The sequence below is a fragment of the Ambystoma mexicanum genome, chromosome 9 (genome assembly GCF_040938575.1).
Source record: "Ambystoma mexicanum isolate Mex_15411 chromosome 9, UKY_AmexF1_1, whole genome shotgun sequence".
Lineage (NCBI taxonomy): Eukaryota > Metazoa > Chordata > Amphibia > Caudata > Ambystomatidae > Ambystoma > Ambystoma mexicanum.
The window spans coordinates 1,306,539,368-1,306,551,873 of NC_090931.1; the positions used below are offsets into that span (position 1 = coordinate 1,306,539,368).

General features: G+C 44.9%; 1 protein-coding gene across 4 annotated transcripts in view; it reads left to right on the forward strand.

The window, feature by feature from the left end:
* Positions 1-12,506, forward strand: part of MYLK (myosin light chain kinase) — a 1,914,870-nt gene that overhangs the window by 1,850,595 nt on the left and 51,769 nt on the right. The gene's annotated exons all lie outside the window — the stretch shown is intronic.

A 12,506-nucleotide genomic window follows, 5' to 3' on the forward strand; every position in this document is an offset into this window, starting at 1 on the left:
TACATTTTTTTCAATTCTCAAAATGAAGCTAATTTCCTGAAATTGGCGTAATTTAGCAAACAATTTCAGAAACCTGGCAAAACCAATTTTATTTTACATGCCTTTAGTTTTAAAGTTAAGCAAACAATGGAATTAATTTAAAGGACGCCGGCTTAAAATGTTCATCAAGGTCTCACTTTGATAGTATGTGCTTTTTCAGTTTCTTTAAATTAATATCTTTAATAATGAGTAACTTTAGGATTGGAATTTGTTTAAATTAATATTATTTTATTTGGTAGGAACCATAAGAGAGGAATGATACCAAATTACAAATGGTAATCTCCATTGCTCTGAGTCATAACCAGAATAGGTGCTACCTTACACAAGTCAATGTCATTAAAAAATCCAATTTAGGACTGAAAGTCAGAAGTGTTCTAAAGGGGCTATAAAGAAAGTAAATTCAATAATCAAACAAAGACCTAGAACCCACAGTTTAAAGATCATACTCAAGCTTCCTTTATCGAGCATAGTCACCCAATCAAAACTGCCTTCAAGATGACACTGCTTACAATACAACCTGGACATCAGCTTATATCCTCGTAGCATTTAACATGAATATGGCACCCTGCTGAGCAATATGTAAATGCTCTGTTTACATACCTAAAACGTTCTTCCCTAAAGCCCTAAGTCTTTGTGTTGGAAAAGGGGGGTGGAGGGGTAGAGTTTCTCAGTATATTACTGGGCAAGAAGGGGAAAAGGTGTCATAAGGAAGGGGATATTGCATCTCACCCTACGGTGTCCCACTTCCACCCCCTGAAGACCCCCATCCAGGTGATCCTCCAGCACTGGTACACCCCCAGAAACTGGATCCAATAACGATAGCCGTGTCTTGGCCACCTGGATGACAGATCCCCAGGGACTAGCAGGTGAGACACCGGTAATCCCCTGCTCCAAGCCGGCACACGTCTGGAGGTCACCAACCTCCCCCACCATAGAACGAGTTAAGTGTTGTTCCCCCCTAATCCACAGAATTCCCACCCTGCCCTCCCAAACCCACGTACCTTCTTTTCTGTCCATTTCGGGAGCGGGCACGCCGGGAACACTTCTGTGCCTGTACAATTCCATAGTACACCCCATGGCAATCTGTATCAGTGTGTTGATGTGTTAGTTTGTTTAATTTTTTATTTTCACCACAGCTATTAACTTTGAAATATATTTCAGTTTGTCCATCTACGCCAACATATACATTTCATACTAATTATATGTCAGATTACTCTTAGCTCTATAAACAGAGTCTAATGCTATACCTTTTTGCTAATTGTTGAAGTTGTTCCAAGTAATGATAACATTCTCTAACAGCCTCATATATTTCAGTGAAGCACCTGTAAATACTGACACAATGCCTTTTTATTTCCCAGCCATGATTTTTCCATTTCTAGCTTGTCTGGCGTTTTCTAAATTTGCTTTTTTAATCTCTATCTTCCATTACATAATATTGTGTTACCTTGTGGTATACCTGTATGTGTTGTGTAAGGTTTTAAATATTTCAAACATTTCAACTGTTGTCATTAGTTATCTTTTTTCTTCCGATGCATTGTATAAAAGCAAATACATGCTTTAATTTGTATTTTAAAGCTTACCATTTAATTCATGTCTCAATATTTACCCTTCTACACTGTAACCGTTATATATATCTCCCACATAAAATAATAATAAACTCACATAAAATAATAATAAGCTCATTAATTTAGTACAACTTTAAGAACATCTCTCAATTTTATTGTATCCCATTTTTTATAATTGTCAAATTATTATAAAATCACTTCATTATGTGAGACAACTGAAGGTGTCTCACCTCCCTATTCCCTGGGGATCTGTCATCCAGGTGGCAAGGACACGGCGATCAGTATTGGATCCAGTTGCTGGGGGTGTACCAGTGCAGAAGGATCACCTGGATGGGGGTCTTCGGGGAGTGGAAGTTGGACACCGAAGGGAAAGATGCGGTATCCCCTTGTTTATGACACCTTTTCCCCATCCTGCCCAGTAGGATACTTAGACCCTCTACCCCCACCCCTTTTCCAACACAAACACCCATAGGGATAAAAGGCGGAGCACAGGAGCACACTCCGAGCAAGGCCGTATGCATGAGGAAGCAGCCATTCCAGGACGGCAGTTCAAACGGAGGAGAAAGGCAGTGAGACCTGAAAGGACGTCAAGGAGGGAGTTGCCCTTGCCTTTTTCAACACAGACCTGCAAAGCCTCAGATGAAAGCAACATAAGACCGGGAATCGCAGCTGGCAAATGGTGTAATGAATGTCATCGGTACATGGCACCCACCCACACTGATAGCCAGGGCAGGGAGACGTGGTTGCTATCGTGGTACCATCCTTGATTCCAGTGGCAAAGGAACCACCAACAAGTTCAGCACAGCCGGTGAGTCAGATGAACCTGATAGTCACACAGACTGTGTTTGGCTAAAGGTTGCAGTGGCAACATTAAGAAGATAAATAGACAAGAGCTCTTTCGTGAAAGAACTTGGTACCAGAGTCACAGTGGTCCAGCCCCACATGGGCGCTCAGTCGAAGGTCTCTGGCTGGTACCCCTCTCCTGAGGCAAGAGACTGTGTTGAACATTGCAACTTATGTAAAGAAAACTACAAGTACCAAGAGGCCCTAGGGAAGGCTGGTATAAGGTGTTATGGTGGTTTTACATGGGTCAATACAAATGTCTTGCACAATTGAAAGTCCTTGACACATTGCACACATTGCACAACTTTTGATATTGTGAAACGCGCGTTTGTGTCCGGCTGAGGAGAACACTGTGCGAACTGAGGAGGCATGAAGCATGCTCTTGCCGTAGGTAAACATAGTGACCCAGTGAGGCGAGATCGCCCTTCCAAAGTCTCTGTTTAAATTGGCAAGTGCTGCGGTCGGTCTGAACCCTACTGAGGGAGAATGGTGACTGAGTGAAGGATTGTAACCCGGCTGAGGGGGATCCAAGGGTGAAGGTAAATCACCCAACGTAAAGGTTAACAGAAGGAACTTTTGTTTTGTTGTTTTGGTGTATTTGGCCTTCTGAAGCAAGACATTTTCCATAAGAGACTTGGGCACAGTAGGCCCTGATACTGAGAAAGGGAACTGTAAGTGTGTGCCGGAAGAAACCCAGGAGTGTGCTGTGCTAGAGAGTCCTGCCTTGTCCAGTGCTACAAACGTGGGGAAGGAAGACACTGCGGCCATAACATCCTGACTTATCATTTTGTGAACACTTCTTTCTTTCTTGTGAACCTTCTCCCACTCTCTTTTGTAGCATAGCGGTAAGGATTGGCAATAGGTGTTTTAGGATAGGCCCTTTTTATTTGACTAAACTCCACTAGGACTGTATTATTATTATTTGATGGTCGTAGCTTGCTCACATCTTAGATTTAGGTTAAGAGTAGGCGTTTATCTCACCCATTTTACAGTTTAGCAAACACCCTTGCACTGTGATCACTTGCGTCTGTCTTACTTTGATGCCATGCCTTCCTTACAATTAGTACTGAGTGTTTTCTTGTTTGGTTCTGAAACGTTCAAGTTAAAACATAACGTTTTGCCTGAAATGTGGTTTTAGGCGTTGCAGATTTGGTTCTGAAGATTTTTAGAAAGTGTTGTCAAAATTATAAACATATTCAGTACATGCTTTAAGATTTATATTAATACTTCAATAAGTTGAAAAACGTTAACATTTTTCTTGAAAAAGATATAAAGCTTTTTTCAATATTTTGGACCCATTTGCATATTGTAAATTGGGCTTGGCCGTTGACCTATTCAAAATAGTTTCTAGATGTATTCTCAAATTGGAATTGGATGAAATGATTATGGGAGCATTTTAGATTATAGTGATAAAGGGTCAAAAGACAAAGCATTTGTATTGGAATAAGCTAATTTGTTACTCTCTCCGTTGGCTATCTGTCACCCAGAATTTCAAAATCAAACCTGCCTACATTTTACCGAACCCCCTCATGAATTGATGGGGAGTACCTGAGGTCCTAAAACACTGCCAATGCTGCCATCCTCTGCCAGTATTTTCAGCCATTCTCTTCCACACTCCAAAAATCAAGAAGTCTACAAAAGTAGACAGCCTTTTTCTTCCTCTGATCCAGGTGGTGCAGCTCACAACCAAACATGCGACTCTCTTCAGACTTAGAAAGAGCCTGAAAATGTGCCCCTCCCAGTTGCAAACTCACACCATCTATGAATCCTTTGACCCCAATCATCCTGCACGTACTCTATAATGACACTTCTACTATGCACCTTGCTTGTGTATCCATGGTCGGAGAGGTGCATCTTTGGGTGTGTTAGATGCCACATCACCGACTAGATCTTGCTGAGCAGAAAAGTGTATTTCTGGACCTTGGTCTTAATGGCACCTGTTGCATGCTGCTAAACCCCAGTGCTGGTGGCATGACAACCATGCCACAACCACTTAATGATATGCCAATTGTTGGGGTTGGCACTCTGTGGACATGTTCTTTTGGAGCAGTGACCCCTCCACTATGCCTTTTGTCCTACCCTTCCCCTCATTCTGACCCTTCTGCATAGCATGCCCCCTCCGTCTCCCCTCTTTTCTGGTCTCGGGTCCACCCGCTGCATCAACTGCCATGGCTTCCCTCCGAAACAGTGCATTGTTTGATGCCACAGTGGCATCCTGTGGAGTTTTGTGCACCAGGTGTACTACAGGCAGCCTTACAATCTTGGTAGTTGTTGTACTATGCAGATCTTCATTTCTATGCTCTTTATCTGCAGCGACGATTCAGTGTTGAAGTTTTGTTTGCGCCACTTTGATTTTGATTTGATTTTTGCATTTATAACACGAACGTGACGGACCAAACCGTATAGCGGTGCAGATGAAATCATAAACATGCAAAGCAACATCAACCCACAGGAGAACTGCAACACAGCAGTAGATTTAAGAAGAGACTACTTAAACAGAAACGTCTTCAAAGCTTGGCGGAACTGGCATAGGGATTTAATGGCCCTAATGTCAATTGGAAGTGAATTCCAAAGCTTTGAAGATCGCAAATCTTCTGTCTCCTCTTGATGAGTAAGCTGAGTGTGGAGTTATCAACAGATGACAATCACTGGATCGCAAAGATCTCATGGGTTGATAAGGCCAAATCGATTCATTCCGATATATCGGGCCAGCCCATTCAAACATTTAAAGACAAGGCAGGCCACCTTGAATCTAATGCGGTCTTCAACCGCGAGCCAAAGTAAGGCTCGACCAGATGGAGAGACATGGGCCGTTTAGCCTAGTTTAAAGATCACCCTAATGGCTGCATTTTGGGCTTTTTGCAGTCTCAGCATTTGCTTGGCAGGAACACCAGTCAATTGGCTGTTGCAACAGTACAGGTGCATTAGTCAAGGCACCCACCACTTGCTTACAAAGCCAGCCGCAACCTTCCGATCTAATACTCATACACCGGGATAAGAGGCAGGCGTAAAGCTAAGGCGAGGGGACGGTACAAGGACTGCAAAGTGGGTTCTTCCCTGTAAAAAACAACAAAAAGAATGCTTCTGGCTGTTTTGATGCCGGCATAAAGTATTTTTGTCTGTCACATAGATCATTTCCGGTTTTCAAGCAAGGGCCCGCTGAATACTTCAGATGGTCTGCATGCAGTGCTCATGCAGACATGTGTAAAGCCCCTTCAACCTCTGCCAGACTTTGGCTGTCATCTCAGCAACGGTGAGCCCCCCTCCCGTCATGGAAACCCATGTGCTCTTAAAATGGACACGACGAGTCTTCTGTTTACACCTTTCTTAGTCATGCGCTCGTCAGATTACTTAGACGTGGTTCAGGAAGGAATTTCCTTGGGTCAGCGTGCAATGTTTGGATGGAAGCTGCCTCTGATTTATGTTCTCCTTAAAAGGTGTGCACGCGCCGTCTCCAACCCGGATCCTAATGGGACGTGGCAGCTGTCGAGGTTCCGCATCCAGGCACTGTGACAGCTTCTACTATTATTATTTAAGGTAGCGCAAGAGCTTGCCAAAGGGGCTTAGACTTTCAGGCCAATAGTGCATGAACTTGGGAATAGTTCTATTTGGGCAACTCGCAGATGGTTTGTTCTTCCGGGTCGATTCATTGATGCAAGCTTAGTTCAAGCAGCCATTTTTAGCCCACACCCCAGTCACACTCGAATACCCCAAACAATCTTCCCCTGAACTGTGATCAACCTCAGACCCCCATTTAAGTCGATCATTGATGTGTGCACCTGAAGATACGGGAGCGGGTGACCCTAAAACGCAGAGCGTTAACATCAAAATGCAAAGGGCATTTAAAGGAACGCTTTTAAAGCTTGGGTAAAAAGAACATTATGAGAAGCACGATGGAATTGTGCCAGACCTTATTTTATTTTATTTATTTTTATATTTGTGAAGCGCCTGGCAGCCCGGAGGCATCGCGGTGCTGTTCCAAGAATGTGACTTAGTTACAGGGGTTGGGCTAAGCATAAATTATACATTGTTTACAGGCAGTGTTGCAATGGTTATCGGTTATACATTTTCACAGGCACTGTTCCAATGGTCATATACCTTACAGGTAGGCATGACGAGCTATCAAAATATTTTGAGCCGATATAACCCCTGGAAGCTGGCCGTCCCTGCTGGTAACGGGCCACGTTAAGGGCCCAGCGAAGCGAGGGTCTCTTAATGGGGGCGGTGGTGCTGGTCGCAGTTTCTAAATTGTGTTTCATTAATGGTGACTCTTGTGCCATGGGACCAAATGGGAGTTCTTTTTAACTACTGCTAAAACAGTGAATAGTGGTGTTTGTAAACCTCACGTTTTTCATTATTTGACCAATAACCCCCAAGAGGGGCTTTACCGTCCAGTAAAGGCACGAAATCCATGGTGGCATTACCTCATTGTTTGGCCAGTACACAAAGGGTGAGTTCATGTCATTGGCCCAAGGTTAAGACTCAAAGTAAGAAAGCGCCTCATTGCTGCCACAGGCCACTATTGGCTGGTAAAGCTCCCAGCCACGGCGCGTACAGCTATTAGGATCCCAGCAAGAGGCCTGGGGTGCCAATAGCGTACTTCACCTGTGAAATGGTACAAGGGTCTTTTCAATGTTTTGCTTTGCTATAGTTCAAAGCAAAATATCCTCCAAGGAAAAAGGGTAACCGTTCACCCTTTCCATGTTACCCATCGGCGAGGAGAGGTGGGCACACGACCTGAATCGAGGCTGCCCAGGAGTGCCAGTACACTAGCGGCTAGAAGCAATAGTAAGCAGGAGATAGGGCCGGGGTACCGGGTTGTGGGAGGTAGTGCGTAAGTACCCAGGAAGGAAAATTGTGTTGTTGAGGCTCATTAGTGGGCCTGATACCATCAGGCAAGGCCTCGGAAGCCAATCAGTGTTCTCTCCCTGGTGTTAATAAACTGTAAGACCACACCTCTGTGACTTGTATCTTGTACATACTTTTATAGAAATCGAACGCCTGCATTTTCCAAGGCTCAATCTGAAGGCATGAGCCTGCAATTGGACACCGCTGCTGATGTTTTATTTAAGGATTTTAAACTTAATCATGAGGTCAGGGCCCTGAATGTTGACTCACGTGACATGTTATCTGCCATTTGCAAGGACTCCAGAAGCTCTTGCAGATGTGAAGGAGAAGTGGGTTTGATTAGTAGAGGAGAGGGTGGAATAGTAAGATGGCTTTGCTGCGGTGTTGATGCATGCCGGACAGATGTACTATGGGCCCTGAAGGCAGGTTACTTTCTTGCAGTTTCTTTACAAGAGCATCAAGGCGATTGTATCTAGGACGGGTGCATACATTGACCAGGGCTCAGGTAAGCAAGTTGCTTGCAGAGCTGTGGTGGTCTGCTATTTACTGTCAGGTGGGAGGGGTATTTAGAGGTCATGTATGTGTGGCTCAATTGGTTTATGTGTAGTATGTTTGAGCACAGAAGTTTAGTAGTTAGTGGGTAGAGCTGGCAAAGCTGCATTGAAACATTAGGGAGTGGATAAAGTGTCATTGGCCATGTTGCATCAGTGCCCCGCAGCCAGTCCACATTCTTCACCTTTTGGTGTGACACAAATGTGTGGCTCACTTGAAACACTAAGACAGAGGTTGGGTGGAATGACTGCGAGTCACGTGCTGTGTGGGACAACCTAGAGCCAGAGTCACATTATGTTGGAGCGACTCATAATGGCATTCCCTGGTTGGTTTGTTTGAGTGGGGCTCAAAAGGTGAGCATATGCTGAGGTCTCAGGTCCAAGTTAATGGTTCGCATGTAGAAGCCGGGGGGCATCTGGTGGTTGGGTGGGCATTTAGTTGGTTAGGTATTGAAAATTATGTCTTTGGCATTTTCCTGATACTAAAGGGATCCTGCATCCTACCAATCCCGTTTGATAGTGTCCCAAAGCTTGACTGCCATGCCATAGAAATCCAATCCTGTGTCTCTCTCTCTCTCTGGTGTAGTGAGTGGCCTCTGGTAGTACATTGTCACTGCATCATGGTCAATCCTGTGCCTCTCTCTGGTGTAGCGAGTGGCCTCTAGTAGTAAAGCGTCGCTGCATCTTGGCCAATCCTGTGCCTCTCTCTGGTGTAGCGAGTGGCCTCTAGTAGTACATCATCGCTGCATCTTGGCCAATCCTGTGTCTCTCTATGGTGTAGCGAGTGGCCTCTGGTAGTATATCGTCACTGCATCTTGGTCAATCCTGTGCCTCTCTCTGGTGTAGCGAGTGGCCTCTAGTAGTACATCATCACTGCATCTTGGTCAATCCTGTGCCTCTCTCTGGTGTAGCGAGTGGCCTCTGGTAGTACATCGTCACTGCATCATGGTCAATCCTGTGCCTCTCTCTGGTGTAGCGAGTGGCCTCTAGTAGTACAGCGTCGCTGCATCTTGGCCAATCCTGTGCCTCTCTCTGGTGTAGCGAGTGGCCTCTAGTAGTACATCATCACTGCATCTTGGTCAATCCTGTGCCTCTCTCTGGTGTAGCGAGTGGCCTCTGGTAGTACATCGTCACTGCATCATGGTCAATCCTGTGCCTCTCTCTGGTGTAGCGAGTGGCCTCTAGTAGTACAGCGTCGCTGCATCTTGGCCAATCCTGTGCCTCTCTCTGGTGTAGCGAGTGGCCTCTAGTAGTACAGCGTCGCTGCATCTTGGCCAATCCTGTGCCTCTCTCTGGTGTAGCGAGTGGCCTCTAGTAGTACAGCGTCGCTGCATCTTGGCCAATCCTGTGCCTCTCTCTGGTGTAGCGAGTGGCCTCTAGTAGTACATCATCACTGCATCTTGGTCAATCCTGTGCCTCTCTCTGGTGTAGCGAGTGGCCTCTGGTAGTACATCGTCACTGCATCATGGTCAATCCTGTGCCTCTCTCTGGTGTAGCGAGTGGCCTCTAGTAGTACAGCGTCGCTGCATCTTGGCCAATCCTGTGCCTCTCTCTGGTGTAGCGAGTGGCCTCTGGTAGTACATCGTCACTGCATCTTGGCCAATCCTGTGTCTCTCTATGGTGTAGCGAGTGGCCTCTGGTAGTACATCGTCACTGCATCTTTGTTGCTATTGGAAGATCTTTCCTTGGATGAATCTGGCTCTGCAGCCCTTAATGTCTTTCTGGGTTAAGTGAAGTGCTTTGGGGTGAATTCTTTTTTGACCGATTTTCAGTGAAGTGCTCTTAGTGTTGTGTATTCGTTCATGTTAAGTCCCAATAGTAGTTTTCCTCAGCATTCTGTGTACATTGATGTTATTTCGTGAGGTAATCTGACATGCCGAGGTATATGCTGTTGGCATAAACAGGTCCTGATAAAACCAAAACAGAGATCTTATTGTGATGGTCCTGTCAATGAAGGTGATGCTAATGGCATTATACATTTAAGTGAGCGAATATGGTAGATTCATTGTCTATAAGGATGCCAAGGTTCTTGATCACGTCTAAGGTTCCTTGACACGTACCATTATCATAGGCCATGATATAAATGATTCTGCTGCAGTATTGGGTGAACCAATCATGATTTCTGTTTTGCCTGGGTTGAGTTTGAAGTTGTTATTCTTCATCTATGCGCTCACTTGTGTGAGGCAGATGGTGAGGGTGGGGTTGGGAGCATTGTTTGTTTTATTGTTTATATATGCCTGATTAGTTGTAGCAGGTGACACTGTTTTTTGATGAGCCTCATACATAGGGTCATCTATATACTGAAAAGGAGAGGTGATAGGCTTGAACTTTGCAGAACTCCTCATGTTATCCTGCCTGATTGGAGCTGAAAAAGGAATCAAGATGATTTCTGTTCTGTTTGTGAGAAAGGACCTAATTTGCTGTTGCAATGCGTTGTGTACCCCAACTCTTTCCAGTTTCCTCAATAATAATCTGTGGGTGACTGTCAAATGCCGCTGTGAGTATGAGGGTGAAGGTGATTGAGTCTGAGAAGAATTTAGGTCTTCCTAAATGGATACGAGTGCAGTTTCTATATGTATCTGAATCCTACTTGAAATCTTGAGGAATGTCTAGGCACTGGTGTTCCACTACAAGGTTTGCTGCTATGTCTCAGAGAGTTTCTGCAATGGGCGGATGGTGGGAAATGAGTCTGTATATAGGCATGAAGGAAAGGTTGATTGGATGGCTCAGGATAGAATGGATGAGGGGTGCTTCACAGTCTAGGAACTTGGCCAAGATGGCGGTGATGCTATGAGCTGTTCCCCCTTTCTTGGCTGTGGCGGTCCTCAATGTTTTGATGCCCTAGGCAAACATTCTCAGGTATGCCCCGACAATCTCCAGTCACCTTACCCATCCATTCCTAGAGGTGGTTGTGGGGCTCTATAAGTTGAGCTGTGCAACAGAACACAGCCTGCGGCAGCCTCTTTAGTGCTTTCATCCGCCCTCTCTTCTTCCCTTCCTGCCTTCCCTGTGCTCTTCTTTCTCTATGACTGTCCTTCCTTCCCTTATTACTTCCTTCCAAAAATGTTCTCCCTTCCAACTCTGTTTTCATTCTACCTCTATTTTCACTTCTTTCTTTGCAACTCTTTCCTCCTTTCCTCACTCCCCTCCCATTTGCTTTTATTTCTGTCTTCCGTACTTAGCTCTTTCTCTTTCATTTATTTTCCACATCCCTTCTGCATCCTTTCCTTTGTTGCACACACATTCTTTGGTATTTGTTTTCTTTCTCTCTGTCTTGCTCTTTCTATTTCCATCTCTCTCTGTCTCCCTCGTTTCTCCTCCACTTGCTCGCCCGTATTTAGCCCCTGCCATCCTGTTGAATCTGACCAGGCTTTAATGATCTTCTAACTGGAGGCCACCATTAATACAACCACAACAGCGCATCCACATGTCTTACAGACCTCTGCAGAGGCATAAGGCTGGGTCCATACAGCTTATTTTTAATCCAGCACTCTTCCCGCACTTTAATTGTACTCCCTCAGGGAAATGTCTAACTGTACTGCAGTACAGGGCAGGACCCACTTCTTGGGACAATCCTCTGAAAAGGCCATGACCATTTTATTAATCTATAGCAGAGGTATTCTATATCCAGCCTTTATCCCAGAGATTCAGAATTCCTGTTCTGTTTTCTCCGGGGTGGAAGTTTGAGGTCTGTGTCTTTTGGGCAAGCTTGGCCAAGATGATCAAGCTTAAAACTGGAAAATATGGGGCCAAAACCTCCAGATCAAGAGAGAGTTTCTTAGCAGTCTCTCCAAAGAAGATTTATCATACGATGGATATCCAGCCTCAATCTTTTTCTCCAGTTACCCGAGTAGATTAAACAAACTAGACATTGATAAGAGTAGGAAGGACCCTCACATATGTCAAGGGTTGCTTCCTGTGTATTCTAAATATATTGTGAGATTTTGCTACTTGGGAACCAGCAAAGTAGCTGACAAATGATTGGGAAGGTGCAACAGACTGGTCAGTGCAATCCAATTTACCAATTGTATGATTACTTGTGCATGTTTTAAAGACTGGTCTTTCAAGGGCAACTTGTCGCAGGCTGGGTTTTCCGAATCCTGTTTTTCCAGATCCTGTGACAAGAGAGCATGTACGTAGCCCGTTCACATTCTCCACCCCACTCCCATCTTGCTCGTTGCGCGTGGGGGACATACCAGCAACCAGCACCCTGCCACCGCCTACTGTTTCTCTGTGTGGGGAATATCCCAGATAACAGCAGACTATAGTTACCCACCACCTGTGACCTCTCACCTTCATGCCTCCACCCCTTAACTCCCTTGCCCCGATTCGACCGTACACGTCTCTTGGCCTCCACTTCCCGATATGCTGCTGTGCCAAACATAATACATATCTGTCATTCGGGAAGTTTGTTAAAATTTGGCAAATGGCATGTAGGAAAGCTAGTCCGAACATTTCCTCACGTGAAATTGCAGAACCACTTGCCTCTAGAAACTGAATGTGTGAAATTGTTTTCAGTAAAATAGAAGACAGTTAAGGTGAAATAATTCAACACAACAAAACCCCTGAAATTCCGCTGGTGTTTAAAGTGATAATAAGCTTAGCACGGAGTCCCCCAGGTTGCTCAGCCCATGACCAAATACACAATATCACAGATGGC